The sequence below is a fragment of the Moschus berezovskii genome, chromosome 21, assembly GCF_049115385.1.
Source record: "Moschus berezovskii isolate FMDL1 chromosome 21, NW_MosBer_1.0, whole genome shotgun sequence".
NCBI lineage: Eukaryota > Metazoa > Chordata > Mammalia > Artiodactyla > Moschidae > Moschus > Moschus berezovskii.
Genome location: NC_142480.1, coordinates 54,554,927 through 54,575,028, shown reverse-complemented (window position 1 = coordinate 54,575,028; position 20,102 = coordinate 54,554,927).

Genomic DNA, 20,102 nt, shown 5'->3' with positions numbered 1-20,102 from the left:
AAAGAAGGGCAGAGAATGGGAAGAAGGAGGTTTGCCCTCAATTATGGTAAAGAAAATCTGAGGTTCATTTGTGCAACATTCAGCCCAAGAACCCTACCAAGGATCTCTCCCTTCTCCTTTCCACAAACACACTGGCCCTTATCTATGATGCATTTGGTGAAACCCTAATGTACTGAAGCCTTTCACAATATACACTGATGATATATTTCCTAGTTGGCCTTCCTCCAGACGCGAAGCCTGAGAAGTGGATGTGAGTGAGTGAGTGAAAGTCCCTCAGTCGTGTCTGACTCTTTGCGACCCCATACTATACAGTCCATGGAATTCTCCAGGCCAGAATACTGAAGTGGGTAGCCTTTCCCTTCTCCAGGGGATCTTCCCAACCCAGGGATCGAACCCAGGTCTCCCGCATTGCGGGCGGATTCTTTACCAGCTGAGCTATCAGGGAAGCCCGGATTTGAGTAAAGGTTGTTTATTTGAGAGGTGACCTCTGGTGGGTGGAGGAAAACCAATAGAGTGTATGTTCATGATGGGTTTATCTCTGCGGTGGGTAACCGAAGCTGAGTTCTGCTGGGGACTCTCTGGGAGATGGAGAATACAGGATGTTTTAGTTGACTCAGGCTGCTATAATAAAATACCCCAGAGTGAGTAGTTTAAACAACAGAAGTTTACTTTCTCAGAGTTTTGAAGACTAGAGGTCCAAGATTAGGGTGCTGGCAAATTCAATTTTCTTCCCAATTTGCAGACGATTGCCTTCTCATTGTGTCCTCACATGACCTTTCCTCGGTGCAGCCACAGAAAGAGAGAAAATTCAAGCTCTCTGCTGTCTTCTTATAAAGACACTAATCCTAGCAGATCTCCTGATACAGCCATACTGGCGGGGTAGGGGGGTGGTGGTTCGGGCTTTAATGCAGGAATCTGGGGCAGGGGCACACATATTCCATCTGTAACACAGACTGTAGTATTAGTGCGGTGTTCCCACCAGCCCCCATCCTCCAGCACAGACAATGGAAGATGAGCAATTCTCAGCAGGTTGCAATCTGGCAGGGCCCTCTGAGGCCTTCTTGGGACAGACCCTCCCCCACATCCTCCCCTCTAGCTCTCAGAAGTACCCAGATAATAGTATCTGATGCATAGTTCTTGAGTTTTTCAGATCCAAAAACCACCACCAAATGGAAGAAATTAACTATTTATTGATCATGAGCACAGAGCCCCCAGACCTTTTAGAGCCTAAGAATTGATCACCATCAACCAATCAGAATTGGGCACAAGCTGATCACAGACCCTGAAACTTCCCTCCTTTACCTTGCCTTGAAAAATGCTTTGCTCAAACCCTTCAAAGAGTTCACTTTTTCTTTTCTGTTTTGTTTTCTTTGTAAAGTATGAGCTAGTGTTCTTGCTTGGCCTTGCAACTAATCTTTCTCTTCTCCAAACTCTGATGTTTAGGTTTGTTTGGCCTCACTGTGCATTGGGCACAAGAATTTGTGTTCAGTAACAAAGTCAACACCAGAGCAGGCTAAGGAGACATGGGCTATGAATGAATCTGCTTGCTCTGTGGTTGGGGTGTGTGTGTGTGTGTGTGTGTGTGTGTGTGTGTGTGTGTGTGTGTGTGTGCTCACACGGGCATGTGTGCTCAGTCTGCGGTTCATAGGTCTTAGAAACTAGTCCCTGGCCCTGAACCCCTGGACACTGACCCTTGGCAAGAATGCTTGAATGCTCCTAATGTTTCAGGGGTGACTGCCTCAGGCTGCCCAGTGCAATGGGCAAAGACAGAGTGAAACCAGGGAGATGGTAAAAGCAATGAAGCTTTTCGTCCAAACAAATCAACTGCCTCGTACTTTATGTTTTCAAAACCTTCGAAGCATTTGTGGATTGGGAGGATAACACATGAAGCACCATTTGCAGCTGCCATTCAGTGTCATTCTTTCTCTAAATATATATGAGCGGACTACTATGTGCTTGTCAGGTGACCAGGACACATAATTATCCTTTCTTTTCTAAAAAAAAAAAAACACAAAGCTGATGGAAAAGACTGCATCAGAGCTCCCCCATCTCTTGTATATATTGGTGAGCTTAGCACTCTGGAAACTCTTTTATCCAAAATCTTTCTTACTTTAATGTCATTTGTTTGTGTTGTTATTTGTTAACAGTTAAGTTGGCTTACACATATGAAAGCAATTTTCATTCACATTGCACAAGTGTCTGCCTCCATGGAACCAGAAAACAGCAGCGCCTCATTTTTGTTATAAAATCTGCAGAAGAAGGAAAGGAAATGAGTGAATATTTTTTAGCATCTTATTGTGGCTTCCCTGGTTGGCTCAGTGGTAAAGACCCACCTGCAATACAGGAAACATAGGAGATGATTCAATCCCTGAGTCAGGAAGATCCCCTGGAGGAAGGCATGGTAACCCACTCCAGTATTCTTGCATGGAGAATCCCGTGGACAGAGGAGCCTGGCAGACTACAATCCATGGGGTCGCAAAGAGTCAGACACGACTGAGTGACTAACACACAGACATGTCCTAAGAGCTTTCCCTACTTAAGCCTCATAAAACCTTATGAAAATGTAATGCAGTAGATATTATTACTTTTACACTTTACAGATTTTTTAAATGAGAAACAGAAAGGTAAAGTAGCTTTCCCAGAGTCACATAGCTATGTATGGTAGAGAAGTATGTAACTCAACCAGGCTGGCTCCCTTGGCCATAGTCTTAACCACGAGGGTGACTATCTTCTTCATGTGCAATTATGTGGTCTTACAGTGGTCAAGGAACCTATGAAAAACATGCTGATAGCAAGTGGTGGAAACAGATTCACTCCCAGAACTACCTGTCTATAAGGCCTTTCCACTCGATACTCTGAAGTCCTAACCAGGCAACTCTTTAGGTTATTTTTATTTTTTTAGGTTATTTTTAAAAAGCTTGTTTCTTTCATCTTTGGGTCAGACTTTTTCTGACAGATTTTCATAGGAATCTGTTGGATTAGAAAATTCTATATATTCCATTGTTATGCATTTCTATATTTGCATCTAAGTTTGCTTTACAAAGAATTCAACATGGCTAATTTTCAGTGTATTTTGCTTCACAGCTTAAATTTTTGAATTTACTAAACCTGGTCACACAGAGAAGGAGGTGGTAGTTTAAAACTAGCTTATAGGAGGTAAATTTAGGTCAAGTAAATATAAAGATGATATGGAGATTGTTATCCCAAGATGATAAAACTATAAATAGGTTCAAAGATGGCTGAGATAAATTCGTAAATGACAAACCTTCTAGACGTTGTTAAGGAAAATTAGTATGTACGAGAAATACACTCATCCTATTTATGGGATTTTTGTCTAGTTTGTATGTTTTCTCATTCCATCATTTCTGAAATGGCTCGTCTTTGTCTTCTGCCAGCTTTTTAATGCACATGGGGGCACTTTTGGCCCCTGGTTTTTCTGTCGTCACTGGCAGAATTCTGAACGAAAGGTACATGGTAAACAAGGTTGCCTGTGCATTGCCTGAGTGAACCCCCATTCGCGGTGTGCCCTGAGGCTCCCATCTGGGCAAGCATTCCAATTCCAGAGTGAAATCACAGGGCTACAGCCATTTTACAAAAATGTGTTTCTTACTGCAGTCTGAATGCTGAAGGGAATAGCACAACAGCACGTTGGCATACCTTCATTTACCACTCAGCTAGAAAAGGCTAAATGTACCTATCAAGAGACTCCTTGAGGAGTGTCAAGAATCTTGAAGGTCGTGGAGTTCAGTGGAGTCCCCTTCTTTTTTTAAATTAACTTTTTACTAGAGTCTAGTCGCTTTACAATGCTGTGTTAGTTTCTACTGTGCAGCAGAGTGAATTAGCCAGAGGTATACCTATATCCCCTCCTTTGGGACTTCCTTTCCATTCAGGTCACCAGAGTGAATGAAGTAGAGTTCCCTGTGCTATCCAGAGAAGAAGTGAAGTGAAGTCGCTCAGTCATGTCCGACTCTTTACAACCCCATGGACTGTAGCCTACAAGGCTCCTTTGTCCATGGGATTTTCAAGGCAAGAGTACTGGAGTGGGTTGCCATTTGCTTCTCCAGGGGATCTTCCCAACCCAGGGATTGAACCCAGGTCTCCAGCATTGCAGGCAGATGCTTTACCGTCTGAGCCACCAGGGAAGCCCCCTGGTTGCTATCCTGTAGGTTCTAATTAGTTTTCTGTTTTATACAGAGTATCAACAGTGAATATGTATCAATTCCAGTCTCCCAATTCCTCCCAACCCCCTTTTCCCCTTAGGATCCATGTATTTGTTGTCTATATCTGGGTCTCTATTTCTGCTTTGTAAGTATCCATACCATTTTTCTAGACTCCACATACATGCGTTAATATGTGATCTTTGTTTTCTCTTTCTGACAAATTTCACTCTGTATGACTCTGTATGACTCTCTAGGTCCATCCATGTCTCTCTACAAATGACCTAATTTTGTTCCTTTTTATGGCTGAGTAATATACAACAGACTGGTTCCAAATAGGAAAAGGAGTGCGTCAAGGCTGTATATTGTCACCTTGCTTATTTAACTTATATGCAGAGTACATCATGAGGAACGCTGGGCTGGAAGAAGCACAAGCTGGAATCAAGATTGCCGGGAGAAATATCAATAACCTCAGATATGCAGATGACACCACCCTTATGGCAGAAAGTGAAGAGGAACTCAAAAGCCTCTTGATGAAAGTGAAAGAGGAGAGTGAAAATGTTGGCTTGAAGCACAACATTCAGAAAACAAAGATCATGGCAACTGGTCCCATCACTTCATGGGAAATAGATGGAAAAACACTGGAAACAGTGTCAGACTTTATTTTTTGGGGCTCCAAAATCACTGCAGATGCTGATTGCAGCCATGAAATTAAAAGACGCTTACTCCTTGGAAGAAAAGTTATGACCAACCTAGATAGTATATTAAAAAGCAGAGACATTACTTTGCCAACAAAGGTCCATCTAGTCAAGGCTATTGTTTTTCCCGTGGTCATGTATGGATGTGAGAGTTGGACTGTGAAGAAAGCTGATCGACGAAGAATTGATGCTTTTGAACTGTGGTGCTGGAGAAGACTCTTGAGAGTCCCTTGGACTGCAAGGAGATCCAACCAGTCCATTCTAAAGGAGATCAATCCTGGGTGTTCGTTGGAAGGACTGATGCTAAAGCTGAAACTGCAATACTTTGGCCACCTCATGTGACGAGTTGACTCACTGGAAAAGACTCTGATGCTGGGAAAGGTTGGGGGCGGGAGGAGAAGGGGACGACAGAGAATGAGATGGCTGGATGGCATCACCGACTCTGTGGACATGAGTTTGAGTGAACTCCGGGAGTTGGTGATAGACAGGGAGGCCTGGAGTGCTGTGATTCATGGGGTCGCAGAGAGTCGGACACGACTGAGCGACTGAACTGAACTGAATATTCCATTGCATATATGTATCACATCTCCTTTATCCATTCCTCCATTGATGGACATTTGGGTTGTTTTACAGACGAGGATACTGAGGCCCAAGTGGTCCAGTTATCAGCTGATACATAAAGAACTACTCCCAAAGTAAGTGGCTTAAAGCAGCAATCCTTTTATTATAGTTCCCAATTTAGTGTGTGATGAATTTGGACAGGGCTCAGCTGGGTGTTTCCTCTGCCCTTTGTGGTGACAACTGTGACTGCCAGGTGTTATTTGACTGGCGGAGGGGCTTTTCCTCTCTCTAAACTTCAAACCAAGTGTCACTAGTGGTAAAGAATCCACCTGCCAATGAGGAGATGAAAGAGACACAGATTTGATCCCTGGGTCAGGATGATGCCGTGGAAAAAGAAATGGTAACCCACTCCAGTGTTCTTGCCTGGTAAATTCTATGGACAGGGGAGCCTAGCTGGCTATAGTCCATGGGGCCACAAAAGGTCGGACGTGACTTAGAGACTAAACAATAACAACAGATTTCCAACCAGAAAGCTCCCATTTAGTCTCAGAGCATCTCCCCTGATAGGAGGGAGGTCAACTTAGAGAATTCCAAACTGCTCCCCAAAGTTATTTGTCAGTGATCCAGGCTACATCATGGGGTACGTCAGCAAAGGTTTCAGGGGATGTTTTTCTTGCCTTTAGTTCTATATCATACCAGATCTTGTATCAAGTTCTCTTCTAAAGCAGATCAGCATCTCGACCTCCTAGCTGTTTGGTTATTACTTTCCCATACTTCCTTTGTATGTGTGAAGACGAAAAGTTAAAATTTTACATAACCTCCTGTTCCTTCTGCCTCTGTAACCCAGCTTGCTCCTCGCAAAGTCTAAGTCATGTAGGTCTCAGAAAGTGGGGACTCACAATACTAGGAACCGGAGCTTATCTCACTCACCCTTGTCCTGTGCTTTGCAATCGCCCTAGCCCCTGCAAACCCACAGACCCACTTAATCATGCCTGTCTGTGTATAGAAAACTCTGTAACCCCTTTGTTCGGGGCTCAGAGCTTGGGTTGTTAACTCCTCTGGGCTCGTTGGCGTAATGAACCTGAGTTCTCCAACTCTCCGAGTGTGGTGCTTGGTTTCTCAAGTACTGGTTTCTACAACGTGTGTATTTTCTCTCCTTCCTGGTGGATGGAGGACCCTAGAGCATTTGTTTTGCTCGGCATGTGATCATGTCAGAAGGAAGTAAGAGACTCTGGGTTTGGGTCTCAGTGACCTGGAGCCCTGCCATCCAAGCCAGCATTTCTGAACTGTGCAGCTCCCAGGATCATAGCTTCTTTTTTTGCTAGAGAGTGAAAAGGGGTAGCAGGTGTGGAGGGAGCACAACAGTCCAGGCTATCATTATTTCTGGAAAAACCAACCATTCTGATGAATGATATCAAATATGAATCTGGAACTAGATGCTCCTCAATTCTTCTTGGCATCTTCCTCTGGCTTCTTTTCAAAGATAAAATGTGGGAAAACACATGCCCCCTATAAATTATTTTCCAGTGCAGACATCATAGAGAGCATATCAATGAGCTACTGCTTTCCCCCTTTCTTCTATGTGGCTGTGAATGTCACTTTTGATTTAGTATTTCATATTTGTGTTTTTATTTTCTATGTCCCCTCCCATCCCCAAATCTGCAGAGGACCAGAGAAGAGCATCTGAAAGATCAGCTGTGCAGTCAATGGGCAATGGGCTGTTTACTTAAGTTGTCAAATAGAAGAATTAATTGAAAGAGAGGATTACTGAAGAGGATAGAAGGAGGATATATTGACATTGGCATTAGACAGGTCTGAGTTCAAATTCTTGCTCTGCCACTTATTTTCCATATGAGCTTTGTTGTTCAGTCACCAAGTCGTGTCCCACTCTTTGCAACCTCATAGACTATAGCCCATCAGGCTCTTCTGTCAATGGGATTTCCCAGCCTAGAACACTGGAGTGAGTTGCCATTTCCTACCATGTGAGCTATAGCAACTTAAAGTTTCTGAACCTCAGTTTTCTCATCTGCCAAATGGGTATAACCATACCTGTGTCATATGATCATATTAAGGACTGAATGAGATGGTGTATGTTCTGTGTCTGCCATGATGGGAGTTCAATAAATGTCAATGTCCTTTGCTGAAAGAACATCTCTGTGAGTAAATACAACAGGTAGAAAATGTCTTAAAGACATTTTTATTAATGTCTAGAAATGAGAGATCATAATAAATACTGTTTAGCACTCCACATTTTTAGACTGCTAGGCTCTGTGGAGACAACATGGGAAACTGAGACCCCATTGAAGGCAGGAGGGTGCAGGGAGTGGAGTGGAGGTCAGTATAGCAGCCACAGGGTTAGAAGATAATGATTTTAAAGGGGTTGTGCAAGCATGGTAGGGAAACTAGAACTGCAGTGTTCAGATAGGAATGATAAAATTCATTCACACCAAGAACAGATAAGTTGCATGAGGTCATGGGGTACTCACCTTGAACTCTATGGGCATTTTTATTTGACTTTGAATTTTGATCACCCATTAAAGGAAATCAATGATCCAGAAGAGTTACCAAAAATATTATAAGAAAAAATTCCCTCAAATTCAAAAACCATAAAAAATTGAGATAAATTCCTAAATTTATCTGATAAATCATAAAAATAGAAATCATAAAATCTGAAATTAGAAAATCTGATATACAATTTTATGGCCAGGCCAACCTTGATAATATATTAAAAAGCAGAGACATTACTTTGCCAACAAAGGTCGTCTAGTCAAGGCTATGGTCTTTCCCGTGGTCATGTATGGATGTGAGAGTTGGACTGTGAAGAAAGCTGATCGCCGAAGAATTGATGCTTTTGAACTGTGGTATTGGAGAAGACTCTTGAGAGTCCCTTGTACCGCAAGGAGATCCAACCAGTCCATTCTAAGGGAGATCGATCCTGGGTGTTCATTGGAAGGACTGATGCTAAAGCTGAAACTCCAATCCTTTGGCCACCTCATGCGACGAGTTGACTCACTGGAAAAGACTCTGATGCTGGGAAAGGTTGGGGGCGGGAGGAGAAGGGGACGACCGAGAATGAGATGGCTGGATGGTATCACCGACTCTGTGGACATGAATTTGAGTGAACTCAGGGAGTTGATGATGGATAGGGAGGCCTGGCATGCTGTAATTCATGGGGTCGCGGAGAGTCGGACACGACTGAGCGACTGAACTGAACTGAACTGAACTTGGGGCAAAAAATAGAAATTTGGGGAAATTAAAAAATTATACAGTGTGTTTTTCATAATTTTAAAAGATTGGTTAATTTAGAAATAATAGATATATACTTCTATATATCAAAGTTTATTTTTCCATTTTGAAATAATCTGACTTAAAATTTGAGAATATAGTACTTAGGATTCCTGTATAACCTACTATGATTTCTCGAATGTTAATATTCTAATACCTTTACTTTATTCTCTATCTAGTTATATTTTTTAAAAATCTGAACTGTTTGAGGATGAGTAGAAAGCATTATACTCCTTTACCTTTAAGTCTCAGTATCACACTTAAAGGGCTTTCTGGGTGACAATGCAGGAGAAACAGGAGACACGGGTTCGAACCCTGGGTTGGGAAGATTCCCTGGAGGAGGGCATGGCAATCCACAAAGTATTCATGCCTGGAGAATCCCATGAACAGAAGAGCCTGATGAGCTACGATCCATGGGATCACAAAGAGTCGGACATGACTGAAGTGACTTAGCAGCAGCAGCATCATACTTAAAACAAGGATATTCTATAATATAACCACAGTACAATTATCGAAATTTGAAAGCTAACTTTGCTATACTCATATTATCCATCTACAGATATTAAAATTTTATCCATTGTCCCACCAATGTCTTGTATGGAAAAAGAAGCACTTATCTGGGCCAGAATTCAATTCAGAATCGCACTGCATTTGCACTCCATGTACCATGTTCTTTTTCTATTCTAATCTTCTTTGTCATTCATGGACAGTGAATTTTTGAAGTGTATGTACCAGTGTTTCGTAGAACGTCCCTCAACGTGGTCTCGTCTGATGTTTCCGTGTGGTTAGATTTGTAATGTGCATTTTCGTCAGGAAAACACAGATGTGGTGATGTGTTCTGCTCAGTGCAGCATATCGTATTATTGACCAGGGAATTTTTGCAGAAACTAATGCATGTGGCTGGGGATTTTTATTTTGGCCAGCCAAAAAATTAATTCTGGTATTTCACTAACACTTTGTGGGTTATAACATTCAATAAGTACACCAGACACACTTGTAAACTCTTCTAATTTTCATGAAATGTTGTCTTCAATCCACTCTTCTATAGAATCAAAGGAGTGTTCTTCAGCACTGTGAGTTTCTTTCTTTTTTTTTTTTTTTTCATGTTTTTATTTATTTTTTTTTTTATTTTTTAAAAAAGAATTTTATTAAAAAAGCACAAATGCAAAGAAATGAACAGAGGAAAATTTATTTCACTTTCCATATCAGAGTCAATCACTTAGGTTATTTTCTTTGTCTTTGTGTTGGTCTAATAATCACATTGTCTGACTCAGAACTATATTCTGAAAAACTATCATTGTCTGAGACACTATTATATATGTTTCTCAATCAGAGAAAGTATTTTCATAAAAATCACTGAAAAATGCTTCTTTCCTCAAGATCTCATGATGCATCATATTTTAAAATTTTACATTTATAATATGCACAAGGCTGGAACAAAAATATGAACAACAGCAATCATAAATTGTATAATGAACCCTTGATCAATTTTAAGCACTAACAACTTCACACAGTGGTGTTAATTATCTCTCTCTCTCTGAAAGCATATTGATAGGTCTCCAATCAATAAGGTTCACGTAATGAAAGACATATTGATAGGAGCCTAGTCAATAATGTGATATCAGGAAACACTTGGTCATGCTTTCTTTCTTTCCAACCACTTGGTTAGACTTCAGTTCAGTTCAGTTCAGTCGCTCAGTCGTGTCCGACTCTCCGCGACCCCATGAATCACAGCACGCCAGGCCTCCCTGTCCATCACCAACTCCCGGAGTACACTCAAACTCATGTCCACAGAGTCGGTGATGCCATCCAGCCATCTCATTCTCCGTCGTCCCCTTCTCCTCCCGCCCCCAACCTTTCCCAGCATCAGAGTCTTTTCCAGTGAGTCAACTCGTCTCATGAGGTGGCCAAAGTATTGGAGTTTCAGCTTTAGCATCAGTCCCTCCAATGAACATCCAGGATTGATCTCCTTTAGAATGGACTGGTTGGATCTCCTTGCAGTATAAGGGACTCTCAAGAGTCTTCTCCAACACCACAGTTCAAAAGCATCGATTCTTCGGCGATCAGCTTTCTTCACAGTCCAACTCTCACATCCATACATGACCACGGGAAAAACCATTGCCTTGACTAGACGGACCTTGGTCGGCAAAGTAATGTCTCTGCTTTTTAATATACTATCAAGGTTGGTCATAACTTTCCTTCCAAGGAGCAAGCGTCTTTTAATTTCATGGCTGCAATCAGCATCTGCAGTGATTTTGGAGCCCAAAAAAACAAAGTCTGACACTGTTTCCACTGTTTTTCCATCTATTTCCCATGAAGTGATGGGACCAGATGCCATGATCTTTGTTTTCTGAATGTTGAGCTTCAAGCCAACCTTTTCACTCTCCTCTTTCACTTTCATCAAGAGGCTTTTGAGTTCCTCTTCACTTTCTGCCATAAGGGTAGTGTCATCTGCATATCTAAGGTTATTGATATTTCTCCCAGCAATCTTGATTCCAGCTTGTGCTTCTTCCAGCCCAGCGTTCCTCATGATGCACTCTGCATATAAGTTAAATAAGCAAGGTGACAATATACAACCTTGACGCACTCCTTTTCCTATTTGGAACCAGTCTGTTGTTCCATGACCGGTTCTAACTGTTGCTTCCTGACCTGCATACAGGTTTCTCAAGAGGCAGGTCAGGTGGTCTGGGATTCCCATCTCTTTCAGAATGTTCCACAGTTTATTGTGATCCACACAGTCAAAGGCTTTGGCATAGTCAATGAAGCAGAAATAGATGTTTTTCTGAAACTCTCTTGCTTTCTCCATGATCCAGCGGATGTTGGCAATTTGATCTCTGGTGCCTCTGCCTTTTCTAAAACCTGCTTGAACATCTGGGAATTCACGGTTTACATACTGCTGAAGCCTGGCTTGGAGAATTTTGAGCATGACTTTACTAGCGTGTGAGATGAGTGCAATTGTGCGGTAGTTTGAGCATTCTTTGGCATTGCCTTTCTTTGGGATTGGAATGAAGACTGACCTCTTCCAGTCCTGTGGCCACTGCTGAGTTTTCCAAATCTGCTGGCATATTGAGTGCAGCACTTTCACAGCATCATCTTTCAAGACTTGAAGACCTACAAGACCTTTTAGAACTAACACCCAAAAAAGATGTCCTTTTCATTATAGGGGACTGGAATGCAAAAGTAGGAAGTCAAGAAACACCTGGAGTAACTGGCAAATTTGGCCTTGGAGCACGGAATGAAGCAGGGCAAAGGCTAATAGAGTTTTGTCAAGAGAATGCACTGGTCATAGCAAACACCCTCTTCCAACAACACAAGAGAAGACTCTACACATGGACATCACCAGATGGTCAACACCGAAATCAGATTGATTATATTCTTTGCAACCAAAGATGGAGAAGCTGTATACAGTTAGCGAAAACAAGACCAGGAGCTGACTGTGGCTCAGATCATGAACTCCTTATTGCGAAGTTCAGACTTAAATTGAAGAAAGTAGGGAAAACCACTAGACCATTCAGATGTGACCTCAATCAAATCCCTTATGATTATGCAGTGGAAGTGAGAAATAGATTTAAGGGACTAGATCTGATTGATAGAGTGCCTGATGAACTCTGGACGGAGGTTCGTGACATTGTACAGGAGACAGGGACCAAGACCATCCCCATGGAAAAGAAATGCAAAAGAGCGAAATGGCTGTCTGAGGAGGCCTTACAAATAGCTGTAAAAAGAAGAGAGGCGAAAAGCAAAGGAGAAAAGGAAAGATATAAGCATCTGAATGCAGAGTTCCAAAGAATAGCAAGGAGAGATAAGAAAGCCTTCCTCAGTGATCAATGCAAAGAAATAGAGGAAAACAACAGAATAGGAAAAACAAGAGACCTCTTCAAGAAAATTAGAGATTCCAAGGGAACTTTTCATGCAAAGATGGGCTCGATAAAGGACAGAAATGGTATGGACCTAACAGAAGCAGAAGATATTAAGAAGAGGTGGCAGGAATACACAGAAGAACTGTACAAAAAAGATCTTCACGACCAAGATAGTCACGATAATGTGATCACTGACCTAGAGCCAGACATCTTGGAATGTGAAGTCAAGTGGGCCTTAGAAAGCATTACTACGAACAAAGCTAGTGGTGGTGATGGAATTCCAGTTGAGCTATTTCAAGTCTTGAAAGATGGTTAGACTTACACCAACCGTATTTCTCCACTGAAAAGTTACTCTTCCTATTCATAGTGAATGAATGGGCTTTCCTGGTGGCTCAGTTGTAAGGAATCCACCTGCCAATTCAGGAGACCCAGGTTTGACCCTTGGGTTGGGAGGATTCTCTGAAGGAGGAAATGGCAGCAAATTCCAGTATTCTTGCTGGACAGAGGAGCCTGGCGGGCTACAGTTCACTGGGTCGCAAAGAGTCAGACATGACTTAGTGACTAAACAAAGCAACATTGAATGGTTATCTTGTGAGGAGATACATTACAAGACTGTGAACAAGTGCCATTGCTCATCACATTTTTGCCCACTTGTTTTAACGTCCTTGGAGACTTTTATCTAGAGCAATTATTACTATAGTATTTGCCAAGTAGCAATATTCTAACTAAATTTCTTCTATATTTAGCTGAAATTTTTCTGTAAGAGAGAGCTTTTCTTCTGCAACATTTATTTATTTTATCATTTATATTTTTATCTTACAGAAAACACAAGGGTTCTTTTTTATTCTATAGGTTACTGTGTTTTTTATTTTGTTGCTCAAATTATTCTGTATTTGATTAGTGGAAGCTCCTTCAAGTTAGCGTGTGTTCTTTTCATAAGAACCTCGTTTTGCGTTATCTATGCCCAGCCCTGGAATCAGCCATTTCTCCAAGGAGCCCTTTTACTGGGGAATGTGTTTTATTTAATTGTAAAGTGCAGTTTATTCTTTTTCTTTTTCAGCAATAACTGAGCATCCATTATATTTAAGGCAGCACATGTGGTACTCCGGAACCTCAAGATGCAATTCTTTACTCCAAGGAGTTTCTATCTTAAAGGAAAAATAGGCATATACACAAACCCCCATATAAGAGAGAAGTGATGCATCTGAAGAAGGTTAAATATGAGGTGTTGTGGGATGCAGCAAAGGGGAAAATCCCTTCAGGCTGTTAGAGTTCAGGCAGGCTATAAAACAGAAATTGTATCCGAGCTCTAACCAACCAACCAAGTGTGTGCTTAGTCCTGTCTGACTCTTTGTGATCCCATGGACTGCAGCTTGCCAGGCTCCTCTGTCCTTGGAATTTTCCTGGCAAGAATACTGGAGTGGGTTGCCATTTCCTCCTCTAAGGAAGAGTTAAATAAGGAGTAAATGGGGGGAGAAAGAAAGATGATCAAGTAGAGAAAAATAATTTGCTAATTTGCTCATTATTGAGACAACAGATGCAAATTTACTAACTAAATTTACATATGATTATTTTCTTAATTTATTTTATTTTTTGGTTGCACTGGGTCTTTGTTGCAGCCAATGACTTTCTCTAGTTACGGTGCAAGGACTTCTCGTTGCAGTGCACAGTCTCTCGAGTTGCAGGGTGCAGGCTTAATCACCCTGTTGCATGGGGATCTTAGTTCCCCAACCAAGGATGGAGCTCCAGTCCCCTGCATGGGAAGGCAGATTCTTAACCACTGCACCAGCATAGGAAGTCCCTCTATGACTATTTTAAAGCTGTACATCTTTTAAGAGTTTGAAGATTTGCACTCCTCCCTTTTAAAGTAATTTCTGACACCACAAAAGAGGCACAAAGATTTATTTCACAGAATTTTTCAAGGAGTAGGAAAACAGGGCTTCTCTCAAGCCTGACTTTGATCTTCCTCTAGGCTTGACCTGAAGGAAAGCCTGCTCTGATCTGCCTGTGGCATCAGACAAGGTGAGAGGACCTGGTCTCACTTCACCCCAGTTCATCTTGGCTTCTCTGGGGGCCCCTGACCCTGGCTGCTGGACACAGACCTGTCCACCTTACCTGGGTGCAGAAGCCTGATGGGCCACAGTCCATGGCAGTGCAAAAGAGTTGGACATGACTTAGCGACTAAACAACAACAACAAATTTTAAATTTTAGTAAGACTATGCTGTGCTCCCTGATGGGCTTATTAGTAAAGAACCTACATGCCAATGCAGGAGACACGGGTTCAATCCCTGGGTTGAGAAGATCCCCTGGAGAAGGAAATGGCAACCCCTCCAGTATTTTTGCCTGGGAAATCCCATGGACAGGGTAGCCTGGCGGGCTACAGTCCGTGGGGTCGCAAAGAGCTGGACACAGCTTAGTGACGAAACAAGATAAGAACAAGCGTTTTCTTAGGGCCTCCACATTCCACTGAACCTGAGATCCTGGTTCACAGATCTGTTGCAAAGATTAAAGGATGCACAGAAAAGCACATGGTAACCTATGTGAATTCTTTCAGTCTGTACCTCATGCAACAACTGGATTTCCCCGGTGGCTCAGCAGTAAAGAATCTGCCTGCAATGCACAAGCCACAGGAGATGTGGGTTCAATCCCTGGGTTGAGAAGATCCCCTGAAGGAGGAAAATAGCAAAGCACTCCCACATTCTTGCCTGGAGAATCCCATGGGCAGAGGAGGCTGGTAGGCTACAGTTCATAGGGTCGCAAAGAGTCAGACTCGCTGAAGTGACTTAGCACTCATGCAATATTTGGGACATGTTTGTACTAAAAATTGTCCTTTGTTTATCCGAAATTCAAATTGAACCAGGCATCCTGCATTTTATCTGGCACCCACACTCTTGGGAAACAGAAGTCAGTACTGACTTCCTGCCCTATGACACCTTCCCCCCGAGGACGCAGAGGAGCCAAACTTTCTGAAATGCCCCACAGACCATGCCCCACTTGCTCAATAATTGTGCAGTGTGAGATTGGTGGATAAATTGGACATTATGGGAATTAATAGTCAGATGGTACATACAAACACCAAGAGATAAATTACCCGTATTAGTTTTTATTTAAACTGTAATTGAATATGTGAATAGAAAATTAGTGTAATGTATTGATACCATCTGGTGTTCCAATTTCACACCGGTTTTTTTCATCTATCTTAATTTAAACAAGATCGAATTTTACCCCAACACATGATTTTATTTCATTTAATTACTGTTTTCACTTAGGTACCATCGTGTCGACCATAATCCTAAGTGGATTTAATAATTTGTAGATAATGGAACAGGTGTGCTTCTTCACTAAGCCCACGTTCTTCCTAGTTACACAAATGCTCAGACTCCATAGACCACCTGCAAAGCAGGATTGAGTGGTCAAACAGTGCACACCACAGAAGCGTATTTAAATAAACTGGAATTCTTTCACTCCTGTGTTCCTTTCTATCTCTGTGTTAACTGCCTACTGTGTGCCATGGACTTACTAAGTCCTAAGGCTAGAATGAGTCTGGTGGCACATTCAGACCTGCCAGCAGATAACGCAGCGTGAGTCAGTAAGGTGCAGACAGTGCTCTGGGTCCACAAAGAAGACCGGCCCGCATGTGACAGAACGGAGAGGAACGAGCAACGAAGAGAGGCAGCCGAGAGAGGAGCAAAGAGCAGCAGGACAAGGCATCTAACACAACCCCATCTTCTAGCTCTGTTATTTGACCACGAGCTCTTAGGACTCTGTGGTTTAAAAGCTCATTCATAGGCGTGGGCGCAAGCACACACATGCACACACTCACTGTGGAAAAGAGTAGTGTGAAGTTGTCCTTATTTTGGCTGCCATGTGGCATGGGGCATCTTAGTTTCCTGACCTAGGATCAAACCTGGGGCCCCTGCATTGGGAGCACAGAGTCTTAACCACTGGACCACCAGGGAAGTCCTCTTTGAAGCACAAAGGAGAGACAACAGACAGGTGGTGTTTCTATTCGGGTGCTCACCAAGAGAGCAGGGAATTTGGACAGTCACCTTAACTGGTTCAAGGTCTGGGTTTATGGGCACTTTTTTCTTTGGTGTATCTATATTTTCTAATTTGTATGCCCTACACTTGTGTTCCTCTGTTGCAATTTTTTTAATGTGATTTTACATTATATATATAATGTAATATATATATTTTAATGTACTTTTATATCACATATATATGTATATAATATTTTATATGTACCTATGTTTTACTTTTAAAATTTATTTAATTTTTGACTGGAGTATAATTGCTTTACAATGTTGTGTTATATTTATCCATTTTAATATATTGGGTTGGCCAAAAGGTTCATTGGGGTTTTTCTGTAACATGTTATGGTAAAATGCAGATGAACCCTTTGGCCAATCCAATATTTAATCTCAGTTTAGTTCAGTTCAGTTCATTTCAGTCGTTCAGTTTGCGAATATTTAATCTATGTCTATATAAATGGACAGAGTGCAAATGATACACGATGAAGCAAAGAAGCAAAATGTTAACAAAAGAGAAGTTCAGAAAAAGTACATGTGTTCACTGTATTATTTTTATTCCAGCAGCTTTTCTGTAAATTTGAAAAAAATTGTTCTTTAAGAGAACTGTATACATTGTCTTTCTGATCCTCACAACAATCAAGTAATGTGGGGTTTATGATTCCTATTTTACAAATGAAGATACCAAAAGAAGGTATTTAAAATTGCATAGTGGAGGCTTCCCAGGGACTAACCATTACCAATCCAATGGTTAAGCCTCTGCACTCCTAATGCAGAAGGCAGGAGTTCGATCACTGGTCAGGAAACTAAGATCCCATTTGCCACATGGCATGACCTAAATAAATAAATGAAACTGCATAGTGGCCATCAGGGGACTAAAACCCAGGTTTTCATGCCCAATGCCTGTGTTCGTCTGTTCAGTCTCTTTAGGCAGCCACATAACTGACGTTACTGAGGTCCATGTGAAGGGGGGATTAATTTTTTGTAATGTCTTGTCCCAGCTAAACACAACTCCCCCACACACAGGATATGGGTCTGAATTTTCCTTGTTTGACACCCTAATTTCTCTAACTTGTGTCAGAAGAATCTCTGCTCCTCTGAGACTTGATCTATTTGGCTAAATCATTCTGTGTCAATCTCCTCATTCTCTTCCAACTAGCCAAGTGGTCACATCCCTGCGTTTCCTGAAGAGATGGACATCTGGTTTACCAAATTTCTTTTCTGAAAGTTCTACCACCATCGTGCATGACATCAGCTTCCCACGCATGGCACATCCAAAGCTCTGGCTCTCCTTTGACCATCTTTTCTCCCATGAGATGCATCTTCACAGCACGTTTTCAATCTATTGTAGAACTATGCCCTCAAACTTTACTATTTTACAAACTGTTCATTCAAGGCAGGGTGATTTGTCATAAACAACAGAAATCAATTTTGTCTACTAAAGCAGTTGGAAGATCCAGTGGAAGAAATCTGCTAGTTTATGAATGACAGGGAAAACCAGAATGCCAAGTCAGAAGACATGGGTCAAGAGAGTCTGGACAACTGAGAGCATGGCCTGACCTGTGTCCTGAAACCCAAGACCCCCACCACTGCAGCAGGCACCACTGGCCCTAGACACCCGCCCACCACCACACCACCGGACTTTAACGCTAACATCCCATCTCCTGTAAGTAATCGCTAACAGCCTCTTCTTCTGGGATTCTTCTGGGATTATGTTAAATGGGAAGAGTATTGGATATTAGGAAGTCAAAACTGACAAGTTCCTATACAGTTAATCTGCTTGGCAATCCTATATCCTCATATACTCTTCTTCCCATAATCACCTTTCAAAATAAAGTCTTCATTTAGCTACTACAGTTCATGATTATATGTTGAAAACTCATTTAGAGTGCTGCCTCCCAGTCAAGGATACATCATGGATCTCTCAGCAAATGCATCCAGGTCTGAGTCCAGGTTTCTAAGGAATGTCTGTTCCTCCCCCTGGCTCTCTCTTGAACCAGTCACATTTTGAAGCTTTTGAACCAACACAACCTGTAGACAATGATGGAGGGAGAAATGGAAGAAATAAAAGAAAAACTTTGTGTATACACACACACACACATATATATATATATATAGAGAGAGAGAGAGAAAATTTGAGGGAAGGCCATGCCCTTGTACTGCATCAGATCTCAAGGTCGTAGATGATGTACACGACTCTCCCCTGCGCCCTTATTCTCTAGGCTGTCAGCCAGCACCCATGGTGATTGCGGATGCTTGCCTAGTGAGCTCAAACCTTCCTTCCTGAAGGATTTGAGTTTGGTGGTCCTGCCAATTAACATCGCAAGAATGGCTGAACTAAAAGGCACCCAGGGGAACCTGTTTTCCATTTATAGTCCTTTCTACCCCACTGCTTGATTCAACACCATTTCCGCTTGGTGGGATTAAGTGCCCTGGCGAACAATCTAGTGTCCTGTTTGGCTGGTTAATTGAATGGCATGAGGAACTCAAAGTGGACAGATGGTATTCTTAGGCTCCAATTCTATGAAATCATTGTTGGATTCAGGGCTGGGAGCATTCTGTAACTGGATATTCAAATTCCTAAACTAATAGGAGTCTACAGATTCAGGCAGGAAAGCAACGTTTTTGCTAGTGAGTCACCAGATTTAATTATATGACATGCTCCCCAATTCTAGCCCCCTGTAATGGACACTTGTAATATGACTATGAGAATCACAAAATTATATACTGCAAACTGATTCTGAGCATATCCTTTATTCTACAAGGCTGCTTCCCTTCCAAGGAAGGTTTTGTCCCTTTGTTGAGCCAGGGTACTGATTTTTCAATACATACATAATACTTAATATGACATGTACAGGTAGCTAGCAGAAGTATCATTAGCAGAGAAAACAAATTCAAATTTAGAATGTATCTCTTTCACTAAGAAGGAATTTCTATTATGAAAGAAGGCGTATAGAATCAATCAGCCTCTAGGTCCTAAAATGATCCTCCAGAACACCACACTACAAAACTGCAGTTAGCTGTTGCTACTGGAAAGTCGGCCACTCAGCAAGGGGGTAGACAGATAAGTATCAGCTAAGAGAAATCCATGTTGGAAAAGACCCTGATGCTGGGAAAGACTGAAGGCAAATGGAGAAGGGGCGGCAGAGGCTGAGATGGTTGGATAGCGTCACCAACTTAAAGGGCATGAACTTGAGAAAACTCTGGAAGATAGTGACTGACAGGGGAGCCTGGCGTGACCCCTGCAGTCCACAGGGTCGCAGAGTCAGACATGACTTAGTGACTCAACAACAACAACAACACCCACTCTACTCTTAGCATGTACACAATGCCTGAATTGTACTAATATAATTGTTATATTTGACAAGTGAAAATACAGGGCAGCCAGTTAAATCTGAAGTACCAACCCTTTTTACCTTGGCTGCTAGAGATGTCCACCTTTGCCCCACTGGCAAGTTTTCCTAATGGAATCAGAATACAAAAGGTAAATGTTCAAGTGTAAGAGAGGAAAG